This window comes from Crocuta crocuta, unplaced genomic scaffold (assembly GCF_008692635.1).
Source record: "Crocuta crocuta isolate KB4526 unplaced genomic scaffold, BGI_CrCroc_1.0 scaffold369, whole genome shotgun sequence".
NCBI classification, from domain to species: Eukaryota; Metazoa; Chordata; class Mammalia; order Carnivora; family Hyaenidae; genus Crocuta; species Crocuta crocuta.
Genome location: NW_027529441.1, coordinates 1,398,861 through 1,416,930, shown reverse-complemented (window position 1 = coordinate 1,416,930; position 18,070 = coordinate 1,398,861).

Below are 18,070 nucleotides of genomic sequence, written 5' to 3'. Positions count from 1 at the left end.
AAAAAACACCCAGGAAGACAAATACCACTCAAGCCTCCAGAACAGAGAGCAAATGCCTTCCATTTAGATGTGTAGTTGAGACCAGGAGACAATACATACAAGAAAAGAGTCTTCTCGACTGATGGGTATGGGGCGGAGGGGAAGGTGGTGATGGGCATGGAGGAGGGCACTTGTGGGAATGAGCACTGGGTGTTATATGGAAATCAACGTGACAATAAACTATTAAAAAATAAATAAATAAAAATTAAAAAAGAAAAGAGTCCTCTCCCATTTAGCAATGAGTATTATTAATGGTTATTAATTCTTTTGTAGACAGGGAAGTATAAGTTAAATTTATATTTGTGGGAAGAGAGGGCAAAGTTTCGGAGGATATTAGGAATATCAGATTTTGTTGATTCTCTTGTAGATTCTCTCAGAATCATTCTGAGCAAGATCAGATAGAACAAGTGTTAATTTTAAACATGTCTGGGCATAATTTTAAAAGGAATATTGATAATAAAAATCATTGTATCAATGGACAAATATTGGCATATATGTGTTTCAGAAAATTATTATTTAGGATTTGCAAGAAAAATACACTGGTGTGTGTATGAAATTCTTTAACAGAAATCAAAATAAAACCAAGTTTGTTATGTCAATGAAGACACTTTATAGGAAAACAGACACAGAGCTGTCTGTTAACAAATGAAGAAGCAGCAGTTCCAAAATGCAGCCATTCTGAAAAGAACTCCTGCTTCTTTGATGATATTCTCCTGAGAGGAATGAGTCCTTTTTGCCCTGCTTTCTTCAAAGTGCCTTCTGTAATGGCGTGTGACGTTAGCCATCTCTGCAGGTAATGAGGTTAACAATATGCCTTGGCTTTGAAGACAGGAAGGAAAAAAGTTCACCATTTACAGTGAGAGAAAGTTTCTACTGTTTTAGTAATCGACGGATTTTTCAGTGGAACCCAAAGAACCAATATCTTCTATAGAAGGAGGGGGCCAGAATAGATCTTAGCTGAATGTATCATAGCCAATATAGCTAGAGCCATTGCCACAGCCACATCTCAGGCTTCCAGAATCATCAAGGTTATAGCCCAGGCCACCAGAGTAATTGACATGGAAACTCATTGCTAATAGGACTTTGAAATTTAAATTTGTTTGTTTGCTTGCTTGCTTGCTTGCTTGCTTGCTTGTTAGTTTTTCTCAAGGGCCAGGTACTTTTAGACCAAATCTTGTGTTACTCCGAGATTCTTGGGGTATCTGGAGCTATTCTCTACTATCACATTTAGATGTAATAGCCTGCTTTTTGTTTTTTGTTTTTTGGGTTTTTTTGTTTTTTGGTTTTTGGTTTTTTTGGTACTTTTGTTGGTGTTTGTTGTACCATTCTGGCCCATGACTCTTCTCTATTGGGAAGAGTGATAAGTAAAGTAGCAACGTGTCCTACTCTTCGATTGTCCTCAGCTCAACTTCAAAGTTTGGCTGATTAGAAGATGAGGCCTGTTTTCATAAATCCGCTATAATATAAGCTCCAGACACATCCCAAAGATTCTTCCTGATTTCTTATTCCTAGGGGTTTGTAAGATAAACTAGTTTTCTTTTTGACTATTCTACTCCTTTGCATGTTAGTATCTCTGTAATTAGAGTGCTGCACAACTGAGAAAAAGTTCTGGGGAAATATGATATTTCTAATTTACTTATAGTATAACTTTAGGCTTTGATTCCCTCAGAGATCTGCTTTTGTTTGCACACTGTAATATGTGATCTTGCTAACTCACTTATTAATTCTGGAAGTTTTTCGGCAGATACTTTAGGATTTTCTACATATATAGTCATGTAATCTGTGAACAAGGTATAGTTTTATTATTCTTTTTCTAGCATGTATGTCTTTTATTTCTCTTATTTTACTACAGGCCTTCCTGTCTGATATTAAATATGAGTTCTCAGAGTGGACATTTTTCTTTGTTTTTCATCTTAAGAAGAAAACATTCAGGCTTTCACCATCAAGTATGATTTTAATCAGATTTGTCATAGATACCTTTATCAGGATGAAGATGTGTTCTTCTATTTCTAAATTGCTAAAAGTCTTTTTTAAAGTTTATTCATTTATTATTTCTAAGAGAAAGGGAAAAAAAAAACCCACAAGCGGGAGAGGGACAGAGAGGGAGAGGGATACACAGAATCTGAAGCAAGGTCCAGGCTCTGAGCTGTCAGCACAGAGCCTGATGAAGGGTTTGAACTCACAAATCACAAGATCATGACCTGAGCCAAAGTCAGACACTTAACTGACTGAACCACCCAGATGACCCAAAGTCTTTTTTTAATGTATGTTGAATTCTGTCTTTTTTTTTGTCTGTATCACTTGAAATGATCATGATACAGAACAATTTCGCTCTTCCCCAAACCACCCATGCCATCACTTTCTCGTGACACTGACCTCCTGTCCATAATCCTTATCAATGGCTGATCTGTTTTATTATCACTATAGATCTCACTTTTTACTCACTTTTTAAGAATATCAAATAAGCAGAATTATATATTACCTAATTCTTAAGACTGGCTTCTCTGAGAATTATGTCTGAGATTTCTGCAATTAATTGAATGTATCAGTAGTTCTCTATTTTTCACTGTGAGTAGAATTCCATCATGCACAGTTGTTTTAAATAAATAAATATTTGAAGGATATTTGGTTGTTCTGGCTCTGGGTTGCCACAAAATGATGTTGTTATGAACATTCATGTATCTAAATCACATTTAAATATTGTTAAACACCAAATTTACCCTTACTGGAGAAACATAGCTCCAACTCTGAAAGCAATTCCAAAGATGTACCAAAATTATGATTACAGAAGAGGCTAAAATCACTAGCTACATATCTATTTAGCACCTCAAAGGGAAAAATTACTCAGAAGTATATAAATCAGTATGTATTTACAAAGCCGTTATTAATGTGACTTTAGAGTCTAATTTCGTATGCCAAGTGGTACTTGTCACTGCAGAAAAATGGCTTCATGCCGGTTCTATCAATGAGCTCCCACTTAAATTTTGTAAATTACACGTATATTCTTTTTGTGATGATTTCCAGTATTACTCCCTGATGCCAAGTAACCTCTTCTCCTTTAGCCTCATTATTAAAGCAGCTGGCTAGTCACTCCTTCTCACCCAATAGATTCCACAGATAGGAATCTGATCCTATAGTCTATTGTGCACATAACTAAAGAAAAATAATATCACTCATTATGAGTGGTCTTCCTAGAACCTTACTCAATCATGTAAGGAAGAGAGAATATCCTACTTCTCTTCAGGATGAGGATTTATAGGACACCAACATACGTCTTTAAACATAAACAGTCTTTGCAAAATTCATATCTACATTTTCAAACCCTCTGTATCTTATATATGGTTTGTTGAGCTATTTAACTGATTCTTGACACTAACATTGAAATTTCTGATACTTACTTGAAATATCACATTCATGATATGGCAGCCCTTCAGCAGAAACTTTTAATCTATCAATTCCATAATACAAGGCTGGCAATAGCTGTCATATCCACAGTCACCCAGAGCTTTACCTGTAGCCAGCAAAGGAATGATCTTTGTCTCTTGGCTGGCGTATCTTCAGCCACATCCTAAGAGATCACAATGATTGATCTCAGCAGCTTAATTTGTCAGGAATAACAAATGAAAATAATTTGTTGAAATAAGTAAATGGAAGAAAAATCCATATTTGCTTTTATTTTTTAAATTAAAGGTCTCTTACTAAAGAAATGAAACTTACAATTCATATAAACCATGATTTTATTTAAAATAAATAAATAAATCATTGAAACATCCCACCTCCATCATGAGGAATCAACTCCAGTTAACTGTCAAAAACCCATGAGATGGGCACTAAACACCATTTGCAGAGGGGAAATGAAAGCATATAGAGATTAACTTATTCAAGATGACAAGAGTTAAGGAATAGTGGAGCCAAAACTCAAACCCAAGCCTCTTTAAGACCAAACCCTGATGATTAAGTGAGAATCTATTTTTTTCCCCAGCTTTGAAGAACAAGTAAATGATGTCTGAAGACACGACATTAGCACAACTACAGAGTAAGTTGTTTCAGAGATGTAGCTGTTGAATATTTGGACCTATTAGGCTAATGGTGACTTAGCAGTCTGCAGGCTACTTTTTCAAGTCTGTATCTTGTACCCAGTTACAAGTTAATCAAGACGGTAATTCAGTAGAAGCCAGAGAACCAACTACTAAATGGGTGATGCTGCCATGCCCGAAGCCGCAGCTACAGACCAGTCCATGGAAACTGCCTCATCCACATCCACACTCACAGCCCAGCCTTCTTTCATGATTTCTGTTGGAGCTCACGATGTCAGGAGCTAAGGATCTCATTGGGTAGACAGGACAGTGTGCACTATAACTACCTATGTAGTAACTTTAAGATCCCTTTAAGAGTGGGATTAAGAAAACTTGAACACATGCCAAATCCTCCTTCTAGATAAAAATTGCACAGATGAGTTGATAAAACCATTCCTTTCATATGTGAGAGAAGATACGAATTTGCTTGTAAAGCACTCCATTCGTTTTCTTTTTGTTTAGCTTGCATTCTTCAAAACAAATCTGTGGCTACAATAAAATGATATTTATATCTTCAAAGTACTCCTTTCTACACTTAAATCTCAAAAACAAGTTTCATAACATTAAGTAGTTCTCTTATAAAATAATGCTTTCTAACCATTAATTATATTATCTTGCTCACAAATGTCTTAAATCCCATATGGTATCCACATCGTTTTCCTTTTATTATTAAACAAGTAGCATAAAATGTACTCAGGAAAATGATGAAAAACCATGATCCCTTTTAATAAAAGTTGTGAAAATATATCAATCTCTTAATTTCCTTTTGTGGTCATTCAGCAGTTTCTAAAAATTATAAGTTTTATATCATTAAAAAATTTTCCAAATGTATAAAAATAAATGAATAAATAAATGACAACACTGGTCTTGAGTAAAAAAAATCAAATGATTTAAAAACAAGTTTGCAAAATAGAGGATCTGTGAATCAATAAATATGCTAACATTTGTTAGACAAAATCAAATGTCCTTAATAACGAAAACATTTGCAAAATGTTTTGTCCCCTTGCCTCTAGCTTTCTCAAGCAAATAAAAAAATGAGAAAGTTTTGTTCTTCCCTAAAGTTCTTAAGATCTATTTTCATTAACATTACCAAAATCTAAGAGCTTAATGAAAAAAAAAAGAGAAATCTGTGGAGAGAGTGTCTTTAATTGTAAGGCTGACAAAATTGTTGGAAATATTAACAATTGAGGACACCAATGGCCGTCTACATGGGAAGTGGTTGTAGGAGATGGTTTTAATCAAACTGTAGGGCAGGTTGGTCCTGAAATGATTCTTCAACTAACCAGATATATACCCAGTAAGAATTTGTTGAAACAGCAGAGTTGCTCAGGTATATGGAAACAAAGCCCTTATGCTAGAAAGCTTACCATTTACCCTCCTCCACCCCAAATCCTGAAAAGACTAACTTATAATTTTAATTACCTGAATTCTTCTAGAGGATTATAGAATGTTATCCCTAAAATGAAGCATTGTAATTTAAGTATTTCTTCCAATTTGTCAATTTCACAAGTCTTGTAAGTGGTATTGATGTGGAAGAGAGCAGTAAAAAATGTTGCTCAAAGGCCCAAGACATGACTTTACCCAATTATTTCCTGTTGAAAAATCAAAGAGCAAGTTGAGAAATTCTTCTAGAAATAAGGCAGTATAATGTTGATGGGACACAATATTTAGTTTGTTATTTCTAAGAATAGACGTTTGAAAAAAGCCTAAAGTATTAGGCTTTTGTATAAGAGCAGAAAGATGTAGAGGAAAGTATACATTATCTTAAAAAGCTGAACTCTCTTTGGCAATGAAAACTTAGAGAAAGACCTTGATTTGCATAGTTAATTTGAGCAAATAGTAAAAAAAAATCACAAACCAGTTCTCTGAAATCAATTATGAGCTGCCTTGGGCTAATTTCTCTGTTTGTTTATGAGGCTGTTTGGCTACACATATTTATGAGAGGATATAAATTAAAACCACAAGCTCCCTAATGGGCAGTTATAAATGACCTTCTAATTGTCAGTTGAAACACAGTCCACAATCCAAATCATCGTCTTCTCTTCTCAAACCTCTCAGTTACAGAAAGAGAGGCTTAGAACTGTGGAAAGGATTTTAAGACTGAAGTCAAAACTCTAATGTTGAATCATCTGTCAATTTATATCATTGAAATAAAGTACTATTAAGCACAAAATATGGATTGTTGCTTTGCGTTGTACTATGCCCCCACCAAAGATATATTGAAGACCTAACCTTCCCACCCACATACCTGTGAATGTGACTTTAGTTAGAAATAAAGTATTTTGGAGGCACCTGGGTAGCTCAGTCAGTTAAGCACACAACTCTTGATTTTGGCTCAGGTCATGTTCTCACAGATCGTGAATTCAAGCCCCACATCAGGCTTTGTGCCGAACATGGAGCCTGCTTAGGACTCTCTCTCTCTCTCTCTCTCTTTCTCTTTCTCTCTCCCTCTCTCTCTGTCCCTTCTCTAGTTTTCTCTCTATCTCTCAAAAAAAGAAAGAAAGAAATAAACTTATAATAAATAAATTGGGTCTTTTAAGTTTAATCGAGTTGAGATGAGGTCAACGTGACATCTTTAGATGGACCCTAAGTCTATGTGATTATTCAACATGACTGATGTTGATATAAAAAGGGAAAACTTGGGCACCAAGCCAGGCAGGCATAGAGCCAAGAGGACTTAGTGACACTGAAGGGACCTACAGTGTGACCATGACTGCAGAGATTGGAGTTCTGCTCCATCTGGAGCAGCAAGCCAAGGAATGCCAGATTGCCAGCACACACCAGAAGCTAGGAAGAGGCAAGGGAGGATTCTTTCACAGTTTTATAAAAGAGTACAGCCTTGCTGACATCTTGATTTTGGACTTCTAGCCTTTAGAACTGTGAGATAATAAATTTCTCTTATTGTGGCACCTAGGTGGCTCAGTCACTTAAACTTCTGACTCTTGATTTCCACTCAGATTATAAGTTCTCAGTTTATGGGTTTGAGCTCTCCATCAGGCTCTGTCCACACAGGCAACGGGGAGCCTGGTTGGGATTCTCTCTCTCTCTCTCTCTCTCTCTTTCTCTCCCCCCGCTCTTTCTTCCCCTGCCCTACTTGCTCTCACTCTCTCTCTAAAATAAATGACTGAACTTTAATAAGTAAATAAATAAATCATTTTCTTTTGTTTTAAGACATCCAGTTGGTGGCACCTTGTTACAGCATCCTTTGGAAATTAATACAATCACCTATTGTCTTGTATACCATGATATATACTTAGTTGTTTACATGTATATGCATGGAGTGGAGAGTAGGCTTATTTTACAACAGTTCTTGAAAGTAAAATTTATCGTCAGATGCACCTGATTAAAAACGGATCAATGAAGTTAAGAAATTTGCCTTATATCATACAGTTAGTAGAGAGGAGGCAATACAATCCACTCTTTGTCTCCAAATTCTACATTCTCCAACTATTCTAACTATCCCTTAGAGTTGTTTGAAGTTTTAAAAGCTTTTTCATACTTTAATTATTACATTTTAGAGTATTGAGAAATGTAAATGATAAAATGTATGTATAATATGTTGCAAAATATCTGATACACCGTAGGGCAGATATTTTAATTACCTTCTTCTTTCATGACTAATTAGTTCCATTTATGCAAGAAATATTTATTGAGCTCATGTTATGTGCTAGGCACAGTTCTAGAAACCTGTTCATTCCAGATTAAGATTCAAAGCAGCTTAGCCTCAAAGTTCTTGCAAAGTGTTACCCTATAGTCATTGGCTTTTCTTTAGTTCAATCACCCTTCAACTAACTACATATAAATCTCTAGGGAAATAAAGACCAACAGTCTCTGTCATTGTTCTTCTCCTATTATGGCTTATGAGAAAGATGGAAAGAAGAAAAAAAACAACAACAGTCACTAAACCGTCTGGGACAATCTTTTTCAAGATTGTGTTCTCCTTCCTTTCTGAATCCCAGATTGCTTCAACTCCCTTGCTATCCTTCCCTTGTTTGGTAATTAGAAGCTTTCTGGTTGGATCTGCAAAGAAATGTCCAACTTCCAAGCAACACTAAGAAAAAAATAGGTTTGTTTCCCCAGAGGATGATTTTTGTTACAAAATAGGGAGACATGTCTAAATAAATCAGAGAAAAACTGAACTTTTAAACCTGAGGTCAAAAGAAGAGATTATGCTTTTAACAAAAATATAGTACAGAGTCCTCTGGAAAGGTGATCCCTGAAAAAATAATCCTAAAGCAAAATCATCAGTCCAATTGGTAACTTTAAAATTGGCAAACATTAATATAAGCTCAAGTAGAAGGAATTATGTCCAGTTTCTCATCCACAGAAAATAGCTTTATTGAAAATTGAACACAGAAATGCCACAGGTGACCCAATCTGTAAAACTCTCAATCAATTCATGGAATGAAGTGCTGTTGTTGATTCATTTCAGGGCTTCAGTGTGAGTTCTGATCCTCTTCATTGCACACGTGGCCAGATAGAGCAGCATCCTGATTCCCATGGAAATACAAAGATATGGAAAAATTAGCAGTAGGGTGATAGGAGGGTCAGAAAGTCCCAAAGTACCAGTGTTTTTCCTTTTCAGTAGAAGCTAGAGAATCCATATACTCCACAGCGCGATGGGTGGCACCAGCCATATCTGTAGCCTCCCCAGCCACACCCAAGGCCTCTAAAGCCACCACAACTGCAGCCACAGCTTAGGCCACAGCCATAACCCAGGCCTCCACATCTATAGCGCAGGTCACCATAGTAATTGCCATAGTAGTAGCTCATTGTCAGGAGCTGGGACTGGGGATTCTGTTTGGTATGAAGGTGCATTTCCTAAGTATGAATGTTTCCTTCTGCCCACAGACTCTTATATCCCTCCAAAACAGATGTGGCAATAAAAACAAACTTGCATGATCCTCATTCCATGGCCTCAGTAACATGAAAAACAGCCTCATTAATTTCTTTGTTTTCTAATTTAAGAAAATTTGCACAGGTTCCAATGAAATGCTCCCTGGCCCTGTTGACAATGATCGTGGTACCTTCAAAGATGACGCATGAGATGACAGTTATCCATAAAATCCTCTAGCTAGACATCATAGCATCTCATTTCTGTTCAAAACAAAAGATACATTCTTGACTGATTGAAGTCAATATCATGGGAAATTATAGCTAATCTTTCAGTAAGACTGAAAAAATGTTGATGATCCTTGTTCAAAATTCCCAAATAGACCACTTATTCACTCTATCCCATTAAGATCTTAAACGCTCTATTCCAATAAGATCTTGAACACTTTATTTTTTTCTCACAAAAATGAGTTGCTTAAAAGTTTGGCTGTCATCAAATTTCTATTCTTTTTGTAAAATAGGTTGTGAGATCTTTTTTCCCAATGCACTTATCAAATAATTCCAAAGAACGGTCAGTGAGTTTAGCATCAAATGTCCATTCACTTTACCTGACTGCTTGGAGTCATGTGAGAATTCAGCACAATGTTTTTCATTTGGCACTTAATCCTAATTTCCAAAATCATCAACAAAGAAAAATGATTAAAAAAAAAAATCTCTCCCCAACACAGAACTCTTGTGTTGATTCTTTAAGAAAATGTAATGGAAATGGTATGTCCATTTACCATTAGGTGCTACTTATGTTTAACCTGCGGGATTATTTGAATAAAAAAATAGAAAGGAATGAAGATTCAAATGTCTTTGGAATAGTTAGAGTCCCTCTGTTAATTGTCTCCAGATAGGACCACAGCTTCAAGATTCATTTTATAATAAAACCATCTTCAACACAAGGAGCTAAATAATTCAATGGATATTAATCATTAACACTAAAAAGATAACACAAAACAATACTTTCATTGCTGATGGGTCAACAGGAATCATTTATACATTCAAACCACTAACTGTAAATTTAAATTATACACCAATTATTTCATAAATGAAATAAATATTCATAATTCCTTGAATGGTAGAAGTGTCAGTATCAGAAAGCTTCATCTATGTAAGATATCTGTGAGCAAGTCCTCAAACAACTTCAACCTTTTGAGCCTCTAATGTGAAGTGTTCTAAAAAGACACCAATTAAATCACTTCCTGCAGGAACTCGAAGACATAGGATTAACTTAAGGTGAAATACATGTATGATAAAGAGCTAATCTCTTTGACCTACTAGGAAATCGAAAGATCAGAATTTGCATTGTTAAAGAAAACATAATTTCATTTAGAAGATATACTCAGTAAAAGTTTGGATTTTTTTTTTAATAGCTATATACTTTTTCTGAATAAGCTATAGCAAAAAAGACTTCTGGAAAATTATTTATTTACATGCAATTAACAATTTGAAATTTCACATACCTATCTTCCCCTGGTCCTACTGACAACACTGAACTTTTGCTGGAAAATGTTTTCTTCATTTTATCAGTGTACTTTGCATTTGGAAGTAGACTTGGGCAACTTCATGATTATTTTTGAAAGCCTAAGAGATTTTCTCAAAGGTAGATAAGCAAATAAAGGAGACTTTAGTATGATTCCTGTCACTTTCCTCCTACTTCAGGTCACCTGGAAGCAATGTATCAAAAATTAACTTTTCAGAATCAAAATAAAATGGTTAAACCACAATTAGATTTGGAAATCAATTTCCAATGCCTTGCTCAATTTTCAGCTGGCACTTTAATTCCATCATTGGAGGTCCCAGTCCTAATCAATAACTTCTTTGGATCACAAAAATCTATTATATTGATGTGGTTTCTTCTGACCAATATTCACTGAGCATCTGTCTGTTTTGGGCAATGTATCAATGCAAGGGGGACAGCAGAACTTGACCTCAAAGCTGGTACAATGAGAAAGATACTATCTGCACTTACCAGCAATTCACAACCACTAACTGTGATGGACACTAAAAAGTTTGATCCATATTTCTCCATTCTAGCAAATAAGCATAGGATGGCTCATTTTAGATCCATATTAATTTTCTCAATTTAAAAAAAAGGACTATTTTATTTCACAAATTTTACACACTGAACCATTATGGGCATACTTCATTTGATTGTCACTTTTTGAACTTACACAGATACTGCGTTTTTTACAAATTGAAGGACTATGGTAACCCAGCATCAAGCAAGTTTATCAGAGTCATTTTTCCAACAGCATTTGTTCACCTAGTGTCTCCTTGTCACATCTGATAATTCTTACAGCATTTCAAATTCTTTTAATTATTATTATATTTGTTATGGTGATCTGATCAGTGATTACGATTCACTAAAAGCTCAGATGATGGTTAGCATTTTTTGAGCAATAAAGTGTTTTTTAATTAAGGTATGCACTTTTTTTTAGACATGATGCAATTGCACACTTAATAGACTACAGTATTATGTAAACATAACATTTATATGGGAAACCGAAAAAATTCCTTTGACTTACTTTGTTGCCATATTTGCTTCCTGCAATGATCTGGAACCAAACTACAATATCTCCGAGGTATGTCTGTAACTTTAAAAAAACAGCCTACATTCTTCAGCATCTAAAGTTTTAGAGAGGGAGCTTATTTTTTTTACTCAAGGTAATTTTCTTATCTTTGTACTTGAAAAAATATAACCAGCTGTAACATGAAATCTCCTTGATGAATGGTACATTTTCCTGTCAGTTTTATTTTTAATCCTATAAGCTGAAAATTTTAAGACTAAATGATTTCCAAGTTTCCTGGAACGGAGTTTCCCCAGCAAGGGTGTGTCTGTAAAAATTAAAAATCAGGCCCATGCCTCTAAGAAGGATACCGAATGATCATAATGTAGGAAAAAGCAGCTAAACAATAAAAAATGACATATAAATCAAACAGTACCATTGCCATCATTCACAAGAACTTGTTTGAAATAAACACAATATGAACTATCCACAGGAACATAGTGTAATTTCAGTTTATTATTTCATCTATTGCTGTAATTGTCACATCAGATCTTGCCCAGATCAGATCTTCCAAGAGCACAGAATTATTGTACCAATTTCCAGTAGATGTGGTCTGAAGAGTGCAAAGCAGCTGAAAGCTACCACGAAAACATTATTGACTAAAAAGAAAGCACATGTAGAAATGGGTATTAAGTATTGCTATAACATAGTTAAGAAGTTGGATACTATCTAGAACAGTGATTTTCCAGGGAAAGTTTTGAGTAATAAAAAGTTTGGGGCCCTATAATGAACCTATTAAAACCAAATTATCTAAGAGTATACATCAGGAAACTAAATTGGTAATGCGCTCGAGGTATTTTTAATTCAGGTAGTCTTCATGCTTACTTGGAGAAACAGTGCCTTTTGAAAAATAAGGGCCTCATTATAAACAGAAAAGTCAATTAACTAAACTAATTTGTCTAAGAAGCAAAGTACATTTTCATAGATATGTATGTAAGTATTCATATATGTATATATTTTATTTTTATATATTTATTTTGTAATATAAAGTTGACCTGATTATAAATAAAAAACATTAGAAATTTGAAAATTCAGTGTCGAGTACAGGGTTGTCCTTTTTAATTTTTCTTACAGTATTTTTTGTTACTTACATATTATTATACAGTTTATTTTGTATCAGCTCAATGTTTTCCTTAAAAATATTTTCTTTAATCACCATAGATTTATGGTCCCAATAATAAACCTAGGAATATAAACCATGTATATTGAAGTGAAGTTTCCAATTTGTTATTTTTTAAGTCACAAAAATAATAGTATACAGGATGATTTTATATACATGAAATCACCTACAAAAACCACTGAAAACAAATGAAAGGTAAGATATAAGAAAGCATAAAAAGGTTTTGTTCATCTTGTTTTCCCATGTCCTCAAGAACATTAACCCAGCACATCGTGACATGCAGTGAGTGAACCTTTGTTGAATCAAATTCGTTACTAAATCAAAACGTTGAGTCAAAACACCAGTTCAGAAGAAAGAAGAGTAACAGTCTGATTGAAATCCCATTAATCCATTAGAAGTATACTGAAATGAATTGAGAAAGTCCCACCCCCATGCCAATTAAATACATGTATTTTTAAAAAATTAAATACAAGTTACACAAGATCACAACAGATTTTAGTAACTCAATAATAATAGGTGAGGGGCGCCTGGGTGGCTTAGTCGGTTGAGCGTCCGACTTTCGCTTGGGTCATGATCTCGCTGTTTGTGGGTTCGAGCCCCGCGTCGGGCTCTGTGCTGGCTGCCAGCTCGGAGCCTGGAGCCTGTTTCAGTCTGTGACTCCCTCTCTCTCTGACCCTCCCCTGCTCATGCTGTCTCTCTCTCTCTCCTAGAAATAAAATAAAAAACATTAAAAAAATTTAAAAAAAAATAATAATAATAGGTGAAATCCTGATTCAATGGAAAGATTCCAGATTCTTCTAGAAAACGCAAAGACCAGTTCCTTTTGGAACATGAAGCCAATACGTGATAGATATTTTCTCTACATTAAGAAAAGTGATCACATCACTGAAGCACAGGGCCAGCAACGTGGGGATACAAAGAGTCTGAAGATCTGCATGTTTTCAGCAGAAGCCAGAGAACCCATATCCTCCAAAACACGATGCGCAGCAGCAGACATATTCGTAGCCTCCCCAGCCACAGCCCACAGCCACAGCCCAGTCTGCAGAAGCTATCTCATCCCCAACCACAGCCACAGCCCAGGCCACCGCAGCCCCCACAGCTGTATCCCAGACCTCCATAGTAGCTGCAATAGTAGCTCACTCTCATCGCATCAGGAGTTAAGAGATTTGGTTTGGGGCTGAAGATGATTTTCCTCAGGACGCCTCTAGCTTCCTAGAATTTTTTATACCCTCAGTAGCGGGTGTGGGCAGATGGTCTCCTTTCTATATGACAGAATATTTAAAATCTAAAAATTAATTTACATGATTCTTTTCTTACAAGAGGGTCCATATTTTTATCAAAGGACTTTTATTAATAATGGTTATTTTTAAAATGAGTTTGTGTACCTAAACACAAATGTTTCCATGATCAAAAGTGATTATCACTTCTTCAAAGGCCATGCTGGTGTTCTAATTAAAATGGTCTAATCTGGTTGATAGCTTCCAGTAGCCTTGTAATTACATAAGCTCCGATGGCTTTTTTTTTTTTTAATTTGCAGTCAATTGTCTTAGTTACTGATTTTCCCTGAACCCATAGCCTCTTCTCCATGGTGGCCAGGGCATAGTCACCAAGTCATTAGTGATTTCCAGATAGTCAAGTTAGATGAAACCTTGGTTTCTTACTTTATTGTTTTGTTTTCTAAACTTTCCTTCGCATTTGTCATTGTTACTGGCCCTGCCCACTTATTCTTTTTGTCAGGTTTTCTGTCCTTGTTTTCAATGACAAATTTCCAATTCCTCTCCCAATATGGTATTCCTTCACTAACGTTAAATGTCCTTTTTCCACCATATTCTATGTATCCACTTTCCCCATTGAATTTTGTTAAATGTTTTTAGTTGCAATGCTTATACTTGCAACTAAATATTAATATAAAAGCCTCCCCAATAGTCACATTGTCCCAAGAAAATGGCCTCATTGATCTGTTCTCCACACAGAGTCGAAATGAATATTAAAAGAAAACAACAACAAATCTGATCATTGTATTTTACAACCATTATATCCTTAAGTCATTACAGGAAAGATTAAACTCTTAAATTCACAAACAAGGTCTTTTATCTCTAAACTTATTTTTCTCTATCTTATTCACTTACAATTGACCATATACTTCCCTTTATGCCATATGTAACATTGACATTGACCTACTACATGCTTTTGAGATTTTATAGGACCTAATCCTTCATTCCGGAGCTCTCTTTTGTACTACTTTCCCCACTTTATTCCAACCCATCCTTCAAAATATAGGTCAAGTGTAACCTCCAAGAACACTTCAAAGACATCATAAGTTATTTCTACCTCCATCTGACTTACAAAATGCTTGAGAGCGCTGCCAAATGCCCTAAACAAAACTCTGTCTTAGCATTTCATCAGAGTTTAGTACACTAATTAATTTGTTTACTATCTTTTCCATTATACTATCTACTCCTTCAGGGCAAGAATGTTTATGATAATCATATTTTGTAACTTTTGTGGATGGAACAGAGTAGGTAATATATTGTTTGTTGAATGCATAAGTTATGAAATGAATAGATCCACAGAAAACAAATTATGTATAATCTCTGCTTTTTTGAATCTTGTGGGTTTTTCATTCTTCTGTGGTCAATACCCTCAACACCAAGTTTTATTTACTTCGGTGTGTTGACAGTCTTCTGCTCTATTAGGTGAAATAAATTTAAATTAAAGAATAATTCTGGAAATGTTTCTGTTTATCATTAGCTTCTTAGATTTCCTGGGTAGGTGAAATAACAATTCCAGAGGTCTGAGTCTCCTAATATGTCTCTTGAAAAATACATAGAGCTACAAAAAGAAAATTATAAAATCACACAACTGCAGTGCTTTCAACATAACTATAAGATGAAGGGTACTATACAGTACAAATTAGAAAAAGAAGTGGACAGAAGAAGCATCCACTTCCAGTGGTGATATTTCTTGAATTTTCCTCCTAACTCTTTGCAAAGAACAAAGCAATCAGCAGAGAACCAGAGTGCCCAAGACAGAACCACAATAACAGAAGTCTCCCAAGAAAGAGAAAACCTTCTCCCTAAGGGGAAATACTGTTTTTAAAAAAATTATGCTAAGTGAAATAAGGCAGCCAGAGAAAGACAAATAGCATATGGTTTCACCCATATGTGGAATTTAAGAAACAAAATAAACAAGCCAAGGGGAACAAAGAAAGAGCAGCAAACCAAGATACAGACTCTGAACTATAGGGAGCAAACTGATGGTTACCAGAGGGGAGGTGGGTGGGGAGATGGGGGAAATAGGTGACGGAGATTAAGGGGTGCACTTGTCATGATGAGCACTGGGGGTTGTATGGAAGTGTTGAATCACTATACAGTGCGCGTGAAACTAAAATTACACTACATGTTAACTAACTGGAATTTAAATAAAAACTTTAGAAAAACAGCAGATAAAGTCAAACTGCACAGAAGTGCTTAAGAATGCAGAAAGAGGGTACCAGTCAATTTCGGAAAGGCAATGAATTTGGAAAGAATACTTTAAGCAGGGAGGAAGTTTCCTTTGGAAACTTTACAATCAAGAAAACAAAGTGTGAGGAGAAAATAGAGAACTCTAATAGACAGAAGAAAAAAAATGAGGGATAAGCTACGAGCTGCCTTCCAAATAAGATGATGCAACTAATTAACAATATTTGCTACAATAAAACATGAGGACATGCCTAAACTAAGAATATCATAATGAACTTTACCAGCCCTATCTACAAACTCAGAGGTGCAAGAATCCTCACCTATACAAATTATAAAACAAAACCAATAAAAAATGATTATCAAAACATTCAGCCTAAAACTTCTCCACCCCAGTCACAAATATAAACAAAAAAGCAGAAGAAAATTTTAACAAAATACTTTGCATTGAAAAAGTATATGTACCCGAGATAGGAAGAAATAAAATTTGCTGAAAACTTAGAAAACAAATAAAAGAAAAAGATAGAATCATATCAGAATGAAGAGCAAGTTCCAAGATGCCTAAAGAAGTATGGATTGAAATGAAGACAAACGATGGTAGGGTGCCTGGGATGGCTAAGCGCCCTACTCTTCATTTGCACTCAGGTCATGATCTCACGGTACTCTGGGATGGAGGACTGTGTCAGGCTCTGTCCTGTCAGCTTGAGATTCTCTGTCTTCTTCTCTCTCTGCCCCTCCCTGAGAAAAAGAAAAAAAAAGATAAAATTAAGAAAAGGCAGAAAATTATTTTAAAAAATTATGAAGATGTAGCTAAAAATGAAATAAAAGGAGTCAGAGAGAAACTGGGTAAAATGAGAGACAGGAAGGAATTCAACTTACATGGAAGTAGAATTTATGAGAAAATATAAAATGGAACAGCATAATATTCAAAATTATAATCTAAGAAAAAACTCCAAAATTGAAAGAAAAGCTCTCAATATAAATATTTTATAGCCATTTACTACCTGGAAAAATGACCCACAATGAACAACTTCAAGATATCTTCTTGTTAAAAATTCTAGAGATGGGTAGTGGTGGTGGTGGCAAATCACTGTGATTGTATTTAATGCCACCGAACTGTACATTTAAAAATTATTAAAATGGTAAATTTTAGTCATGTCTATTTTATTTAATTTTTTATTTTAGAAACAGAGAGGGAGAGAGAGGGTGCCAGTGGGGGAGGGGACAGCAAAGGGAAAGAAAGAGAGAGAACCTTAATCAGGCTCCATGCGCAGCAAGGAGCCCAATGTGGGGCTCAATCTCAACACCCTAGGATCATGACCTAGGCCAAAATCAAGAGTTGGACGCTGAACAAACTGAGACACCCAGGCACCCCTAGTTATATATATTTTTAACACACTAAAAAAATTGATTTTATAGGTTAAAAAAACCCCTTCAGGGCATCCAGGAAAAGATCAAATAACTTACAATGGTGAAAGAGTTAGATCCTGTCAGACTTCTTCAAGGCAACTTACAAATCAAGCCAATAATTTCACAACATTTTCAGAAACCTCAAGAAAATAAAGTGAACCAAAGATGTTCTATCTGATCATTCTGTCCTTCAAATGTACTGGTTATAGGAAAGAAAGCTTTACTGTGCAAGAACCTGGAGAATAATGGGGACTATTGGAACAATGGCCTTCTTTGATGGATAGGCCAAGGATGCAACAGAGATATTGGAGGAAATTTTGCAAAGGACTGATCTTAAAAATTTAATATACTTAATTCTTTATCTAAGCCTAAACCAAGGATGAAAATGAGTAAAAGAATATGTAAACACTATATAGTATGAAAAAGTAAAACTAATTCAACTATAAATAAAAGAGGGGACAGGAAAAGGTAGGAAAGGTTATGTAATAGTTAAATAAGGTGTTTATCATTCAAGCTGAC